General features: G+C 40.5%; 1 protein-coding gene across 1 annotated transcript in view; it reads right to left on the bottom strand.

Moving 5' to 3' along the window:
- The window catches only part of glceb (glucuronic acid epimerase b), a 43,191-nt gene extending 29,517 nt beyond the window's left edge, over window positions 1–13,674 (bottom strand). Inside the window, exon 1 of the mRNA XM_034576406.1 lies at window positions 13,501–13,674. The gene's annotated coding sequence lies outside the window, so the exon portion shown is untranslated. The remainder of the gene's footprint in view (window positions 1–13,500) is intronic.
- Window positions 13,675–18,393: the final 4,719 nt, after the last annotated feature.

Raw genomic sequence — 18,393 nt, 5'->3', positions numbered from 1 at the left:
ATAAAGAAACATCTGATGGCTAACGTCCATCAGCAGATTTTTTGCATATGTATGTGGATAAACTAAAAAAGTCAAGACTGTATTTCGGTCGAGATGCAAAACATGGTCAAACTAGAAGGTTTCTGGCCCAAAAATATTGTCCCCGCCTACAGGTTATTCATATTCACATGCAGAATCTTTTAACACAGATTAACTTTCCAATAACCACTGAGAAGTCAGAGCGGCTGAATTTTCAATTTCTCAAGTTTATCCAGGGCAAAGTATGAGTCATAACAAAATCTCTTAAGGATGCATGATCAAGGGTAAGGAAAGCCAAGTCGCTCTCTAGCTCCTCTTCAGGGTGGCTTAGCATGTAGCTCTGTGAGCTTAGCACTGCACTGACACCATTTTCATAGCCTTTGCATAGTGTCCTATTCAGTCGACCTTTCTTAAGCAATGGACGAACACCTTGAATATGAATCAGGCACATCAACTTTATAGCACTCTCCTGTGAATACATTTTGAACGTTAGGCTGAGGATAGTTTTTTTTACAGCTGCTTGACTGGGAATGATATTAGGTCATTAATTATTTTAGTTGCTCCTCATTTGCTGCCATTCTGACAGAGGCAGTCATCTATCAGGACTTGTAGTCAGGGTAAAAAAGAGAAAGGGAGACCCATCTGTTGGGCATTCTATATATTTTCTCAAGGGAGTCAATGGCTGGCCAAACATTGTATGATCGCACTAGTGATGCCACCATGGTGCCAGCTATCACTGACCATCTGATGCCCACAGCGACATCCAAGAAGTCGGGATATGCTAAGTGAGGATCTCTGTTAATTGAGTTTTCTTCTTACAGAGTTAGAGCAAACTGATTCAATTTGATGACTTATAACAAAGTTCAACAACTATGCCTTTATCCACACACGTAAGCCAGAAGCATCACGAATTTCATACAGACATTTATATGGTCAAATTTCCACTCGAGTATTAGGATCATATTGAAGAAATTTCTGGTTTATAGAATTAAGTCAAATTAAGTTTTTAGGAGGGAGAACCTGTGCATGGCAGAGTTTCACTCCATCCTAGATCATGCATAGCAATCTGAAAGCTTCTTGAGAAACTATGAAACCCCTACGAACAGCATGCAGATGTAAGTAACTATAATCTCAACCACCTACCAGACATTTCCCGCCTCCTACAAGAGGCAAGATCCGACAAGCCTGAGACATTCTTCCCTCTAAAATGACACGTAGCCTAAAAATTATGCCTTTTAGTAATATTATGACTTTATTGTCGAAATTTCATATTTTTTCCATTTAAGTTGCCCTAATACTCTGTTGGAAGAGTTCAACACTTAATGTAGTTACTGAATAAAAATAGTTTGGCTATTTTCAAATTGCTGTCTGCCTGAAAACAGTAGAAGAGTTTAGAAGACACGTTTGTATGCCGAGTCAAAACCAATACAATAATCTGTGTGTACAAAGAGATACTGTCAACAAATAGCTAAATTTAGAAGATTCAATCCGTCACTAGATAAAAGGGAAAAAAGGAGGTGTCGCTTTCCAGGCTAATTTACATTCTGCATGTTTTATACCAAAGGTTAAACAAAAAATCTCTGAAACTCCAGCTCATTACTAATTCATGACCTGTCAGAGCCAATAACACTGAAGCAATTTTCAACAACAATTTTAATATGGACTGCAATGAAATAATATAAGGCTTCTTCATTAATACTGGTCAAATCAAAGAAAGGACACTTAAAAACAATACCCACCCCTTTACACTGCTGTGGTCTGGCGTGATTCAGATTCGCTGCCGTACCACCAGACTTCGAAACAGTTCCTTTCCTCATTACTGAATTAATCCCACACACACACTCCACCACGAAAAAACATTACTTCATTATTTTTATTCATTATTCGTTATGAACCTCTCAATGCGATTCTTTCACCAGAGTTTAATTAATGAGCCACAAACCTGAGGGCCCAAGCTCTTCACCAATGCTAGGCATATTCCTCCACTCCACTGGCCCCATGCCAACGTCGCCCAACTCTCAAAACATTAGGGAAATTTTCACACTGGATTTAGCGAACAAAGAGGGTTTCAGTGTGCCGGCATCACATGTCGAGAGATGTGCTGTGGCTGTCACAAGTGTTCAGGGATGTAGACGGTAAATTCTGATGTTATTTAGTGGTGCTTTGCATATATTTAAGGGCTCTGTCGCTGCTTTTGGTGCCTGTGAAGAAATGCAGCTCTGTTGAAGCGACAATACACCCAGATCGCGTGCAACTGTTCACTCACAGTTTGGTCTATTGTATCCAATAAGGAAACAAATGTTCATAAACAGACATACTTCTAACACTGAGGTGTTTCCCAGAGAATCATCAATCGTACTGTTGGCAGTAGCTAACTGGCTTGAAGAGCATGTGAGATTGTCATAGACCCCTCTCATGATTAAGAAAGCGCCATAGTCAATGCACCTTCCTGTGATTGTAGAAAAAACAGGTATGGAAGAGGTAGAGCGACCACAGAGACTAGTTAATTGACCACAGATGGCGTCATTATCAGACAGATCACATAATAAAAGCAACAAAAAAGCTTAGACTAGGTCTATACCCGAGTGGTCCGCCCGAGTTCAGTCTACAATGGTAAACACTGCTTTATAAACCACATCAGTCATTAGTTAGACTTAAAATAAACAAACAAACAATCTAAGCTACTTTTTGCCTCCAGTCATTAGATCATGGTAATATCAGCGTTGGAGTGACACAGTTTAAGGCTGAGGCAACAAGAACAAACAGGCTCTGGGGAGGCAGATGGAGTCAGTGCACAAACGCAGTACAAAGCAGAGAAACTTGAAAACTGAAGCGTGTCTGAGAGCCACTCCTGCTTCGCACTCCAACTCCACACTGAAGAAAACAGGATGAGAGGATGAAACTTGGAGTGGGAGGCAGCAAAGGAAGCCAAGATGAAAGTAAATAAGAGTTTGAAAGTTTTTGGAAGCTGAGTAAATTCCCTTGGTGCCTGTCAGGCCTCTGTGGTGCTCTCTGTAATGAACTCTGCTTTCATGCTTGTCGGCAAAAGCTGGCAATGGAAAGAATATACCACCAGATTCCAGCAATAAGCCACGGAATAAGCACACAAAACAGCAATAAAGCTGGTAAGGCGCAGGAATTATTCATTATCTCATTAAGTAGGTTAAAAAAAAGAGCTGGAATTCTAAACTTACAGACACCAAAGTACCGTCTGCATGAGACTTCACCACTTTTGGTAACGTAGAGGTTATGATCATCCCGGAACATTTTGTTCAATCTTGATTTCTATAAAATGGAGTCGGGCTGCAGACTGTAATTTAACTCTAAGTTTAATCTGCATATTAAATGCATAATTAAACTATTTAATATATCGATTGCCAAGACAATGCACGTCATAGTTTTGAAGTGATCAAGAGGACTCAACATTTTTGTTTTTGAGTTACCAATAATTATAAACGAGAGAAAGACAACAAAACTGCACATTTTAGAAACTGTAACCAGTGTATGTGACATTTTTGCTTGAAGAAATAATTAATCAATGATCAAAATATTTGCCAATTAATTTCCTGTTGATCTAATCAACTAATAGTTTCAGCTCTTAAATGGAGTAGACAATTTAAAGCTACATACTTAAATAATCAAAAAAAACACAGATGACCGTTTCCTGACTTTTCCTCTTTCAAAGAAAACTAAATAAAGAATCGGACAAAGAGTGCATGAAAAAACATATTTTGAATTTGACAGGACAAAACCCCCAAGTACAAAAAGACAAATGACACAACAACATGTCCTATCTGCCCCTTTCCTTCTGACGAACAGCTCTGAACTTTTTAGTAGCACAGACACCTCGGTGTGAGCTCTGAAAAAGAAGAGGGCTGTGCCGCAGATGCCTTTCACATGAAGACAAGACTTGCAGCTTCAGAACCTTGTTAGTTCTCTGAAAAGGCCACAGACTAGTTAGGAATATTAAGCAGCTCATGCTGTCGGAAATCAAAAGGGTTTTGGAAGAGAGTGGGAAGCTTCAAAACGGCTTTGATGGTATATATCGCTCAATCTCCAACAGATATGACGGAATTGAAAAATAAAGACAGGGAAACAAAGAGCTGCAGGGAGAGGAGGTTGACAGAGGGTATTCTTCTGCTCTCAGAATTCTGCCTATGCATATATCATTATTCCTCAATCAGTGAGTCTTGCTCTTAAAATGTCAAGACTTCTGACTGAGAAGACAGAGAAAGCGAAAGAGAGACAGAAATAGAAAAAGAGGAAAGTGGGACACCAAAATGTTTCAGGTCATTGATCATAACAGGCACACTCAAGTAAGGCAAACTCAGTTCTCACATCCAGTAATGTCAAAAGGCAGACCACATTTACTACATTAATAAGTTACGCATCGGTGCTGGTCTGTGCTATCATGCCTGGCACCACTACTTCTTTATTCTGCATTGAAAAGAGAGCAACTATAGAAAGAGAAAACCAAATGGACTGAAATCTTAGATGACTCAAGATTCACTTTTGGTTTCTAGCCCTTCCTCAGAAGGGTGCGGACAGTTTAAGACAGGATGACGATGGAAAAATACTCATTGTGAAGAGGAGGATGAAGGTGGGAAGCACATTAGAAATCCTGACCATGATCTCTGTGTGGAAGGAATGGTTTCTCCAGAGGAATCTATGGTCAAGTTCCTAATGAAATCATTATATCCCAAGAGGTCTTTTGTGGGAATGATTACAGACACTACAAGATCCTCCTGAAAGGGTTTAAAGACATGAATGTGCACTGAGTATTTCTTTGTGTGACTCTTAGACAAACATGTTGATTTAATAAAGGGCACTCCTTTTGCAGTGAGAAAATTAAGCAATCACTTTGCAGGGAGATTAGATTTAGCCTGATAACATGTCCTTCGTTCACCCCCAGAAAAAAATAGGCTGCTGTCCTTGAAAGAGGATTCACAGACGAAACTTCTCAACTTGAGAAAAAGGTCAAGACTTGAAGAGTCACTTCAGAGATAATGAAGACAGAATGTGTTGTGTGATACTCAGTATGGGAAAATGCCTCGTCTCACTGAGCTGAAGAATGCAACAGCCTGTGGGCCATTCAGCAACAAGGTTGAACATGTTTGGCAAAGGAGAAAAGAGCTGTTCAGAGGGAAAGGTAAAAGCCTGAAAGTATGTAAAAATGTCTCTTTCTAGTTGGTCTGGTCTCTGCTATGACTCTGTCATTATTCTACTAGTTGTATGTGCTTTGGTGGTTTTGTCTGTGTTTATGTTCTGCTGTGTTTTCATTTTTGCTTTAATGAGCCAGGGACGGGAGGTGGAAATTAAGTCAATTAAACTAAACCCTAAAAAATATCAATAAAACACAGCATAAAATTGTGCTTTAATGCCTTTTTCTTACCTATATCAATGAAACCCATCTCTTGTACAGCACTGGGCAATGATGTGCAATCCCCCATAAATAAGGACCTTCCCTTGGTTGGACAGTCACAGTCCCTTTTACATTAGAGGGATAAAATGGTTTGAAGACATGACATTGAGACAGTGCACGGTCCATCAAAATCATCACTGCTGTCAGACATGAGCTGAATGGTAAATGTGCTGCTCAGGCATTGGGTGTGGGTGTGTGGTCGCAATGGGCAGTGGATAAGCAGCGGATACATGTCTGTTTTTCTGACAGTACAGCAAAGCCTATTTATTCAGCAGCACTTCTTCGATATATGGAGAACACAGTAAATTCCCCCCACTTTTCTGGAGTCAGCATTCCAGGGGCTTATTGACTTCTGCACCATTCATCATGACGAGGCAGATGTCAAAAAAATGTAAAATAAAAAAAACAGGAATCATTAAACTCTTGTGCAGAACCAAATAATCATGTACAGCTCGTATAGTCTCCGTGTTTGACAAGTATAAGTGGAGCGGTTGCATGGTATCTGACAGAAATTGAAGCATGACACTGCTATTTGAAGGATTGGCCAAAACATTAGAAGTGACAGAATTTATGAGTAATTATATTTAACAACCGCTAAACTGAATGTAACTGACTTTAAAATTAACAAATTACAAGTATTTGACCAATCGGCTACCAAGGCTTCAAAGTAGAACAACCATTTAAGATCCAATTGAATATTTGATTCTTCTGAAGGACGCCAATGTTTTTAGACTCAAATGCTTATTAGGATATAGATATATACTAGCAATGGTGCAACTTCATGAATTAAGATACTTAGCTTAATTTATTGCCTTGATTACTATTTGAACAAAAGCATAGCGCATGGAAATGTTATGTGATAATGCAAATCCTGCAAAAAAAATAGAAATTCTGTTTTCTTTCTTCCATCATAGGGTATTAACAGCAGATTGATGGGAATTGATTTAAATGGTTTTGCCATATAGTGAAGGTGTCTGAATGCACTGTATAAGAACTGAAGTGGTGATATATTGGATAGATTTATTGTTAATCAACTAGCAAATGTGTCCAGACATGAAACTACAAAATAACCATGGAGAAATCAAGCGCTGATGAAGCAGGTGCACTGGCTGCTGCAAAACAATGCTGGGACATCGTCCGAGCTTAGTATGTCCGGCCAATCCAATCAAGACTTAACAGGTCTCTGGGGCCAAGGTCGAGTCTCCTACCTCAAAAGAGGGAAAACTTAATTTGCAAGCCTAATCAAGTGTGAATGTCACAGTGGCATAGCAAAGGAGGGTTGAGGAAGGCTAATTTTGTTCAGGGAGGACGAGGGAGCATCAGAGTCATTGCATCAGTTTTGCAATATTGGAGAGGCAGGTTGTAAAGATGGCTATTAAAACAATTAACACAGACATCTTTAATCCACACTGGGGAGTAAGAGTGGATGGCTCTCATGAGAGTGAATGTAAAATGGCAGTCCAGAGACATTCTCACCACACAGGCTTCTCACACTGAGCCCATTAGTTATCAAGCTGGATGGAAAATAACAAACTCATACAAAATCATTGTTGTCTTATCTTAGTCTACTGACTACCTACTTCCCTGAAAAATGACAAAATAAATAAATCAGTGCAGTGCAACACTCACTTTGTATGTCTTGCTTCATGCCATAAATGACAACCCCCAACTGAGCTACACTGAGATCATGGCTGACTGCTCAAACGTCCACTTGAGTGAGTTTGTAGCTCCATACAAAGCAGGGGTCCATTCTACTCGTTTCTATTTTTAATTGTTGTGTGACAGATGGATCTGTCTGAATTGTTCTAAAAGATGTTTGTAACTAACAATTATATCATAACTTCCAAATTGTCCAAAGCTTTTTGTGGAAATACTTGCTTAGTTTGTCTGACTACTCAACAGAGTCAAATACATAGTCTGTTTACCATTATTTAAGGAAATCAGTATATCTTCACATATAAGATTTGAATATATATCTTATAAGATATTTTGCATTTTTTCATGTGTTGAAACCTTCAAATCATCAACACCAACACTTCAACGTGGTGAATCCTGCTCAGGATCTCCTGCTGTGTTCTCACATCAGCTCCTTAGAAATAGAAATGACTCCTTACTTTATGTCCGTTGTTCCTGGTGATATTTTGGTCCATTTTAATTCTGACTTGTGAATATTATGCAGATAAAATGCATACCCTATGCAGTTCCTTTAACTAGCTAACCCAGCAGCCTATTCTCTGTATTTATTTCCCACCCAAACTCACAATGGCTGTAATAAGCTGGTGCCAAGTTCTTTAACCATCATGGGCAACAAATGTTGGGAAAAGAGAACGCCACTGAAGTCTGAAGTGTGTACAAATGGAGTGAGAAGCATTCAACCTTTTAGTACAACACTGCGAGGTTGATTGACATTGGTTGCACAGAACAAAAGCTGTGAGACAACACAGTAGTATCTCTATTCACTGCCACTGCAATAGACACTTACAACTCAGACCACGGCAAGAGACAATTCTGGCTGAGAAGAGCAGCACTATATTATTGGCTTAAGTTGGGAAGGGCAGTGAGGTTATTGGGTTCAGGTACTGATGCTGTGACAGATAGTACAGAAGGAAAAAGCACAAGCAGTCCACACATGATCATGAGACATCCAACCAGAGCATCTCACTCCCTGTGGAGTGCTACGATTCCTTGGAAAGCCTTTTTTTGGAGCTACCAACTCTGGCTACACACACACACACACACAATACAAAATCGTTGTTAGACACATTTTTCTGAAAGACTCGTTCAACGAGAGCCAAAAGTATGAGGAATGAGAAGATTGAAGCGGCTCTGTTCTCTGCGTGCCTTAGGGCATCTGGGGCCACTTTCTTTTGTTGTACGGGGTGGTTCATGCTTGGAAATGAGGAGGGGTATAGAGGAGGATGCCTGGGGGAGGGTTATGGCTCCAAAGTATGCAGACATAAGCTGTGCATGAGTTGCCTTTGAAGCAGGCCATGGTTGGTTGTACTGAGAGGGTCACAGGGCCAAGGTTTAGAACAACAGGGTCCCACAGAGAGCCTGGACTCATCAGACCACCTTGACCCACTGCCAAAAGTTAACAAAGAATGTAGGCTAGAATAACTAGAAACCTGTTGACTAAATGCTAACAAAAGCAGCCATTGTGAAGGGCTTGTTGGGTTGTGAACTTTTGAGTATTCAGAAATGCAAGTAGAAATTACTGTAGAGAAATTACGGTTTGCTGATTGCCAAGAAGATAAACACTTTGACAGTTATAATGGCTTTGTAATACCTATTGACAAGACTGAAAAGAAAATGGGCACAAATTCGTAATTTTCTTTTAGGGCAATTGACCAAATGTAATATTTGTAATGGCAGAGTGACTGAGTCCTATAATATGGATGGTTGGAGCCCTTTTTGTTCATCTAATACATGAACTGTCTCATAGTGGAGCAGCATATTGGACACCTCATTGCATCCAGACAAAAAACATGATCAAATACAAACTTTTTGCCTTCGCACTCCTAGTTTTATGGCATTGACCAAAAGGAACAAGCAGCATACTCATAACTATGCAGAAGCGAACACGAAATGATGTTGGTGCTTTCGGGAGGAGCAGCGAGGTCAGTCCCATGCAACTCCTTCCAGAAAATCAATCGTCTAGTCTGGAAAGACGGCATGCCATGATTGGTTGGTCATTTGTGTAGTCTGCCAAGTCACAGCAAGAAATTAGGATTCTGATAGTCTAATCAGACACAGATAGCATCTCAAAAGACAGACTTATGGTTTTGTCTGAAACCCACATAATACAATCTAAATGTCATCTGACTGTCACCTATCATATTGCTGAATTGCCACAAACTTCACAAAGGAGTCAAGCAATCCTCCACCTGCCCACTTACACACAGAGATGTTAGCCAGTCATCAGGCACTGCAACAATCCTCGTGAATGACCGGGGTAGATTTTGGGTTAAGGGGTTAGGGCTTTAGGAAGTGTTATGCATGCAGACCTCTTTCTATTAGCCTATTATTAAGCTCCATGGGGCATTCAGGCTTTGTCTGTGCTACAGACAAAAATCCCAGCATGAGCAGACTCAAGCTACTGCAGCAGTGGGCCAGACACAAAGTGATTATCAGACATCAACATCATTTAGGAAAGCTGAAGGAAGATAGTATAACAGCTCAGCGACAGCAACTTCCACTCAACTAACACAACATCTCTTATCTAGTCTTTGAATTGGGTGCAATGCTGATGAAAACCAACAATTACAAGGCCACAGTCTTCTTTGATTTTAGCTTCAGTTGCTTTTGCTGCTTTTCCTCAACACTCTCAAGGTTTGCTTTATAGGACCAGTGAGGATATATGTGGGAAGTTAAATTCAAAGCAAGACAGCATCTTTTTTTAACCTTAAAATAGCAGCTTCAAAATTAGTTTAGTACACTGACTTAGAATCACCCTGAACACCTGTTCTTGTACTATGTAACTTTGGTGAGTGGGCACAATCTGAGAAGTGCATAACTAACAGATAGTTGCGGTAAGTTCAAGAATAATGACCAACTGTAGATTAGTTAACAGACTTAGAAGTCATAAAAACTAGCATTTATCTCTAATATTCAGCAAGTAAACCTTTAAAATATCAAGGATTCTACACAGAGTTTGGTGTGTTTGTAACAGTGACAGCTCCTCTGGTTCAGGAAGCCTGGATCATAAGGAATAGCCCCCATTCAGTTGTGTTTCAGTTCAGTGAGTGGGGCTACACAGTCAGAGCTCCGGTCAAGAGACTGATTGGCTTTGTTTTTTCTCTATATGAAAACCCCTTAATCGCTTGGACACAGCGCCCAACAGAATAAATCACTAGGTGGCTGCAGGGGGTGCTGCTGCTCAATAAAACGTACATAATGTTGGTTTAACAGGATTTCATTTCCAATGGATGCACCAATGTTGAGAGAGGAAGGGGAAGTAGGTTGGGAGTGTTTAAGTGCCCCCGTGAGAGACTAAACGAAAACAATTCTTATCATAGGGTGAGGTTTGTCCAGACAATGACAGTGTGAACTCTCAAGGACAGCTGGACAATGAGACTCTGCCGCTAGGTTTTAATATTAGTGCCACAAAGTGACCAGTGTTTTATAAATTCAAGCTATGGTCATAAATATGTCCCGCTCACATTAAAACGAGTAATCAGGCCTTGACATAGAGGAGATCTTTCTCCTGTGGATTCTTGTTCAGACAGACATGTTTAGACTTGGCAAAAAGCAGGGAATTATATTTTTATAGGCTACTGCATAATTCAAAGAGTGGGCAGATCAAAGACAACTAGCAATGGTCTTTAAGAGTCATAATTACTACGGTGATCACAGCAAAGGCCTGGACATGCTACAAGTCGCATTACTGGTTTCAACTCAGCTCTCACTCTGCAGAAATGAGGAGTTCAACATAACACACAGTTAGCGTTTGACAGCCCGCTGTCCTGTGCTCCTCGATGTTTTAAACATCCCACTCATTTGAAATAAGACGAGAGAACTTCAGCCACAAGGACACTTCATGCAGTGTGGTGAAATGTGCTGATTAAGGGCACTCATCAGGGAGGAGACTGAAATGGCTTTGGAAGGACATACATCAACAATAAATCAAAGCACAGAGATATAAAAGGGCACTCTGCCAAACTCTGCAGGTAGGCCCTATGTTTTTAATATTTACTGGAGTTGACAAACTGAATGAGGGGATATTGGTTAAAGACTAGAATTGTGACATGTTTTATACCACACAGTCATGAGGATTGAGTAAAACTGTACAAATAGACTGCAGAGACACCAGAAGCTGGGGAAAAACAGCAACATGCCCAGAGTCCAGAGGGTTAGGGTTGATTTTTCCTATGTCCATGTCAGATTATAGGCATACATGTATTTAAATACTGTGAAATAACATCCACATAAAACCAAAGCCATTTCAACTTCTTTAACTCTTTATGTGACGCGTGTCATATTCCACAAACATAAAAAGGTATCAAACTGGCAGTGATATAATAATACTGCGACGTATACGGAACAGAACTGTAGCGTGAAAGCGGATAAGGACAACATCAAGGCTTCACTGTGCTTTCTGTTGTAGGTGTAACTTTTGATGAGGTACATTCTGCACCACAGCAGGAAATGGCCTTAAAACATCTAAGAGGGGTGGGTAGAGCTGTTGATTGATAACAATGACTAAAGGATTACTTTGCCAGGTGTGAAGATTTATGTGTTTCAAAGCTCTGTATTCCTCCGCGCCGGCAACATCCGTGGCTGGAGACAGAATGTGTTTCAGGATGTCCTCTGTCTGTCTGTACGCACCATTCTCGTCAACACATCTCAGGAACGTCTCGAGTGGCAAGTGGATTGTATAAATTGTAGAATGTCCCATGTGTTTAAAATCACAATCAAATACAAGATGTATTTTGTTATATCTTATTTTATTATAATATGTAAAGGCTGAAATCTTCAGTTTACTTCTCATTTGAGTTTGCATAGATATATATCCGACAATATTTTTTAACATATGCAGAAAATATGAAACATTTGATAAGAATTGGTAGTTAAGAATTGTGAAATTTCTTATCGTATGGGTTAATTTTCATTATGTATATTGAGTTTACGAGCACAAAAATTTCCATCAACATGAAAACAGGTCTCTCTTAATCCCGTGGTGGACATTTAGAAGGATATGGACATATGTTAGTACCCTGAAAATAGCCGGATGCCAGTTAAGAGCCTTAACAATGCACACTGTTAGCAGCTGTGTAGTTACCAAAAACAGATCTGGGATCAGCCGGTAACTAACTGGTGTGGCCAGGCACGACAAGATGTGCAGTCAAGTGTGTTACTGACAACTAAAAGGTAAAGTTAGTGTCATTGCATCTGTTATTACTTTACTCCCGGAAGCACAATTTGACATAAGTGGCCTTTTCCCTTCAGCCTATAATAACAACCCAGCTGCAGAAATGTCTGCCGCTTGTGGGTGGAGATATCGTGGGTGGGGGGGAAATAAATCTTTTGAGGAGGATGAAGTTACTGCAGATTAAAGAGACTTTAAGGTGACATAATAAAGTGACAAAGAGTAATCTTGCAATGAGGAGGACGAAACTTTTTAAGAGCTTTAAATGTTTAGATTATTTTCCATCAGGGAGGCATCTGATTGTCACTATCTTCAGCTGCAAGAACCAGGAGTCCAGCAACAGATGGTGGAGCCTCCACAGAGCTGTGATCTCCACATCGTGGAGTGATTCTGGGATTAGAGGCAGAAGACACGGAAGCAGACTTAAGACTCGTGGCAAGTATGGACCACCATTACAGAATATATCTGGAGAACTGGTGCTGTGAGGTCCCAACAAACACTGATGGAATATTGATATTTGACTTTTTATCCTTTTTACTGCACTTAGACAATAAAACACACACATGGGGAAAATACTTATCCTGCTTACTTTTGGTGTTTTTAAAACTTTTGCACAGCACTTGCAGCGATTCTGTTGCAAAGGCTAAAACCATCTTTAGTGGGAAACACCAGCTAACTGACGCTAAACAAACCAAACACAAAAGGACCAGGGGGCTCAAGTTGAGTTGCTCAGTTTCCCAACCTGCTTCATTCAAGAAAACAACCCGTCTGGCATGGCTTCCCCGCGCCGCCACCTCATCACAACCTCAGGACAATCAGGAGGAGACAACGTTATTTACGTGGCGACACACACAGACACACAGACAGACAGCTAGCTAGGGAGCCAGCCAGCTACTTTATACTAAGCAGTTAGCATCGAAGCTAACAGAGGTGTGTGCCTTTCTCAGACAGTCAACACAGAGAGGTGATGGGAAGTTGCGGCTCTCTCCCTCCGCTGCTGCTCGCTGCAAGCCGACGGGCTGAAGGTTGAATCGGACACTTATCGGCGGGGATGAGCGCCGACAGAGGAGGGGACGCGAGCGGGCTGCGGTTTGAACGTGTCCCCCGCCGACGTAAAAGTGAAGTGTGGGGGGGAAATTATCAGCTAGCTCTGCAGACACCGGGTCCGGACCGGAGGAGACGTTAGCGGGCTTACCTGGAGGGTGGCGCCCGTCGAGAGGAGTTGGTTGTTCGGCAGTGAGCGTGTCGGTTCGGTGGGTGAGTTTGAAACAGTCCAGCTTCGGGCTCCGGATCCTCGGCTCCGCCACAGAAGCTCCGCCGCGTCCTGCTCAGCCACAACTGAGACTGAGCGCAGCTCCAGATCCGCTTCTCACTGAGAGCAGGCAAAGCATCGCGAGAGGTGGCGACGGCTGCGAGACTTCCGAGAGCCAATCACAGGGGCCGACTGGAGCTCTGAGGAGAGGGTTATAAAATAAAATAAAATAAAATAAAATAAAATAAAATAAAATAAAATAAAATACAAATATTTAAATTAAGTAAAATAAGGTACAATAAAATCTAAGTAAATTAAATGAAGTAAAATAAAATGAGATCAAATAAAATAAAGTAAAATTAGATCAAATAAATTAATATGAAATAAAATAAAATAAAATTAAGTTAAATAAAATAAAACTAAATTAATTTAAGTACAATAAAATAAGTAAAATAAAACACAGCAAAATATAATTAAATTTAATTAAATCCATGAACTATACCTTTTATCATTTGAGGGACAGGGGTAAAATAAAATAAAAATAAAATAGAATAAATTCCATTAACCACACTGCTTATCCAATGATGGAAGGCGGTAAAATAAAGATAAAAACTTAAAACAAGAAACATCCATCCATTAACCATGGCACTCATCCTTTTAGGGAGAGGGGTCAAATGAAAAACAATGAATAAGAGCATTGAGCTTCAAGATATGTAAATTACTCCATGAAGATGTATCAGTCAATATCCGACAGAAGTCTCTCAAAAGTCAGTGTTTATTGGTGGAACCTGCAGCTGAAGATACGAACAGACTGTCACATCAACAACACTTATAATAGCCCCCAGTGCTGTACAGAGGTTGATGTTAAGTGATACATTAAATTCATGACATCTAAAAACAAATGAAACAGTCGAAAAGCAATATTTAATTACTTTATCCAAATAATGCACTGGCACCACGGGAGGCATCACATATCTTGCTCAGTATTACTTACTGTATAATGTATTATTCACTTTGTTCAGGCCAAGCCTTGCTCATTACGTCTCCAGAGGAAAAGACTGAACGTGTAAATCTTTATTCCTTTGCTGTGAGGAAGGTTCGGAAGAACCAATATTACTTCAAACATCACGATGCATCACTGTAAATCCTGCAATGGAAGGAGATGCACATGGTAGAAACTTTTTAATAGACCCTCCTGTCAAGTTGCATGGCTCCTTCTTTTATGTTTTTTAAATGGGAAATGATTTCAAGCAGAGTTTATCAATAGTGAGCATAAGTTTTCCTTACAAAGTTTCTATTGTTGCAAAACCACTGGATTTACAGCCCAGACGGATCCAAGCTTTGAATATTTCCTCTGCCCCCTATGTGAAATATAATTTTCACTCTTGTCTTATTGTGTATTTAATCCCATTCCCTCCTGTCCAGTCCTTGAATTAAGTATCTTTAATTTGGTGAGATGTATCTCTATGGACTTTCCCACATTTTTTGGTTTCCCTCACAATGTTCTGTTTGCTGTTTCCACACAGCATTTGCTTATGTTTGCCTATTTTAGTTTAGGTTTGTTGTTTTAACTGTATGTGTGTGTGTATTTGTTCTTGGCACTGTAAGAACACACAGAGACACTGAAACCTGGAGTCAAACACACTTGGCCAATTAGGCTGATTCTGATTTGTATTGTGATTTCCTAGACTAGCCTTAACTATGATTTATCCTTGGTTTGGATTTTGTATTTGGAATCTGTTCAGCAACACGGTGGTTACCAGCATGACCAGAGGGAGAAAAGATGTTCAAATGTTAAAATGGCTTTTATAAAGTCTCATTTCAAATGCTGTAATGTCTTTTGCATGAGGCTACATGAAGCAAAGACTTAAATAAATGAGGCTTTCCCCCACTCTTCAGTATATGCTGATGCCAAGTCTTATACAGCAGACCACAAGGAAGATTAAATGAGGATGATATCATCACAGGCAAACAGAGCTCAGGGTACAGCACATGCATGATGCAAGACGGCAACATCTTCTCCCTGAAAAAACTTTCCCATTTTCACTGAGGAGTATCACAGTTAGTCTGACTCACTGGATGTAGGCTGCAGCTCTGAGCCTGACATTGGCCGCATGTCTCACGCAGCATCTTTCTCCTCTTCTGCTTCCGGCCTGTTGCCTCTTTCAAAATCCCCTTCACTGCTAGGAATGACCTCAGAGCCAGCAACCTATGGGCAGTAAATGGGACATGGCGTTTTAATTAAGATTTACATTGTGCATTCACACAGTCAATACATTTTCCTGTGATCACCTACCAACGTGCAAATGTACCACCAAAACACTTTTAGTGTTTTATAGACTATATAGATATAAATATACCTGATACGAAAGCTGCCATCTTCTGCTGATGAGGTCATTATGAGCACAATTCTGCGCAGTAGCAATCAGGGGATGGAGCTAAGGTATCGTCACGAGTCAGTCTCAGCTGTCAATCATGATGTTTGACCCTAGTTTTATAGCATCAAATAACCGATTAAAAACACACTTACTGGGAAAATTTGTGCTCGAACATACATACGTTTGAAAAACTACCTAAAATGACAGAAACCCTCTTTGAGAAACATTTATTTCACACTTACTTTGACTTTTTAGTTTGGTCCATGTGCCATCCACCAACATGGAGAAGGCAGGGTTTAGGGTGGATACTGCAGTCAGCCACCAGGGGGTGATCGAGTCAAGTGACTTCACTTAGCATGCTCATATCAAGGTGGTGAACGTGACATCAGCACATTGTGAACATGTTAGCATGCTAATATCATGCTCACAGTCAGATATGATGATCATGGGAATAAAGCAGTGAGCTGGGGATAATGTAGCTTCACTGTGTGTAGTTCATGCGTTTCCTCAGTAGGAATATTCTTAGTCGTAGATTTCCATCATCCTCCATTGTTTTTTAATATGTTTGTCTCTGTAAGTAGTGTAATATCCCTTTATTACAAAAACAAGGAATCCCTTGGTGATATTTTTGTCCTAGAGCACAGTGTGAGAACGACTGTGGGAGGACAGTGTTATGTGGAGCTTCATTTTCACTGTTTAGAATCGTGCACAGTTTGCCTGAACCTTCTATATCAGTATCTTTATTCCAGTATTTCTTTATAGGTCTTAATCACCTAACAGGACACTGAAGCCACTGTGAGAATAATGTTCCCATACTGCAGAAATCTTTCAAGAGGATCCTCAGTACCACCAGAGAACAGATTCTAACAAGATGCACAAGGGAATTAGATTTTTATGCTGTGTATTTATGACACTATGCTATTATGTTGGTATGTCCATATGTTGATCTGCCACAAATCTCCATTAAACTTGTATGTTGCATGTAAATCCAGTCGTTCCCTCCGTGCACAGTAGTATTGGATTCTAGTGCTGCCGTTCTGCAGACTCAGGAATCTAAATTGGGGATTAAACAGAAGCAAATCAAAGCGGATCATTTTCTCTTTTCACATTTCCTCCATCGACAGAGAATATATCAGAGCTTACTCACGTTCCTGATTGACAAGCAGGAGCAGCCCTCTCCAGCAGAGCCCACAAAACCGAAAGTTTATGGAAATTAACAGGCTCCTTTGAAAATTTGCATGATTGTGTGATGAAGGCTGATTAAACACATCACAGCTGAGGAGATTTCTGGCTGTTTTTCTGTGGCTCAAACTCTCAAAGTGTGCTCTTACCTCCAGGTTTAGAATGTGGACTCTCTGAAGCAGTTTAAATAGATCTTCAAACACCAGTTTTAATACAGTGTCAGAAATCCTTCCACTGCAACAGCAGCACAACACAGGGATTAGTGCAGCTCACTGTCTGACGCAAATATCAAACTCCCTTCTTAAAGATGCTGGAGCCGGAGCCTCGTGGATCAACTTTTACAGCAGAGGAAGGGCAAAAAGCAGCATGAGTAGAAAGTAGATAAATTCTTTAAAGAGGCTTTAAAAAAATAATAACATATTGAAGGCAAAAGTTAATTTTATATGAGTGTGAGATGTACCTGTTTCCAGAGCAGCCTGGGGGATGGCTGCGAGGATCTCCGAGGCCACGCTCTTCTCTCTGGGCCTTTGTAACAGGCGCCAACTCCAGACCGACTGACTGGGCGAGATAAGGCGCTCGAAATCCCCCCCATTCATTTGATGTGTGCCATTTGTATTCCGAGTCTGTTCCTCATTTTAACTTTTGGAAAAGGGGAGAGCGGGGCGCGCCACTTTAATGTGGTGTTCTCCTTATCTGATATCAACCCCGGGCACAAGAAAGAGAAATGAACTGACTGACAGCGCTGCGTGGACACAGATAGGGGAGGAGGGCGGGTGGGGGGTCTCACTGTGGATGGAGACATTCAAAACCAAATTGTCTCTCATACAGCTCTATCAATGTGTCAATGCCTAATCATTCCTTTTCCAGTGCTACGCCCCGTCACACACTTCTACGTGGCCTTTTACCTCTTATTATTTTGCACCAGACTGAGTGTAATGTAATTTACACCAGTGAAGAGCAGCCTCACTTCCTCATAAAACACACAGACGCCCACAGAGACCATTTAGATTGATAACAGTTTGTTAGTCAGGCTGCTAATTTACATTCTCGGGAAGCATAAAGTTGTGTCGCTAATGAAAGAAGAAGGAGCGCAAAGGAACATAATCAAATGCTAATTTTCACACATGGTTCCCTGGGACACAACGGATACAGTCTTGGATGCAGCTGGTGGCTTTAGAAGGGAACAGCCTGCGAGCTGTAATGTTTTATTATATAAATTAGGTGGTGCATCGAAGCAGATTGATCAAAAACATGTGAAAAAAAAGGGGATTTTTTT

Source organism: Hippoglossus hippoglossus, chromosome 3 (assembly GCF_009819705.1).
Source record: "Hippoglossus hippoglossus isolate fHipHip1 chromosome 3, fHipHip1.pri, whole genome shotgun sequence".
Lineage (NCBI taxonomy): Eukaryota > Metazoa > Chordata > Actinopteri > Pleuronectiformes > Pleuronectidae > Hippoglossus > Hippoglossus hippoglossus.
This window is presented reverse-complemented; position numbering and strand designations above follow the sequence as displayed.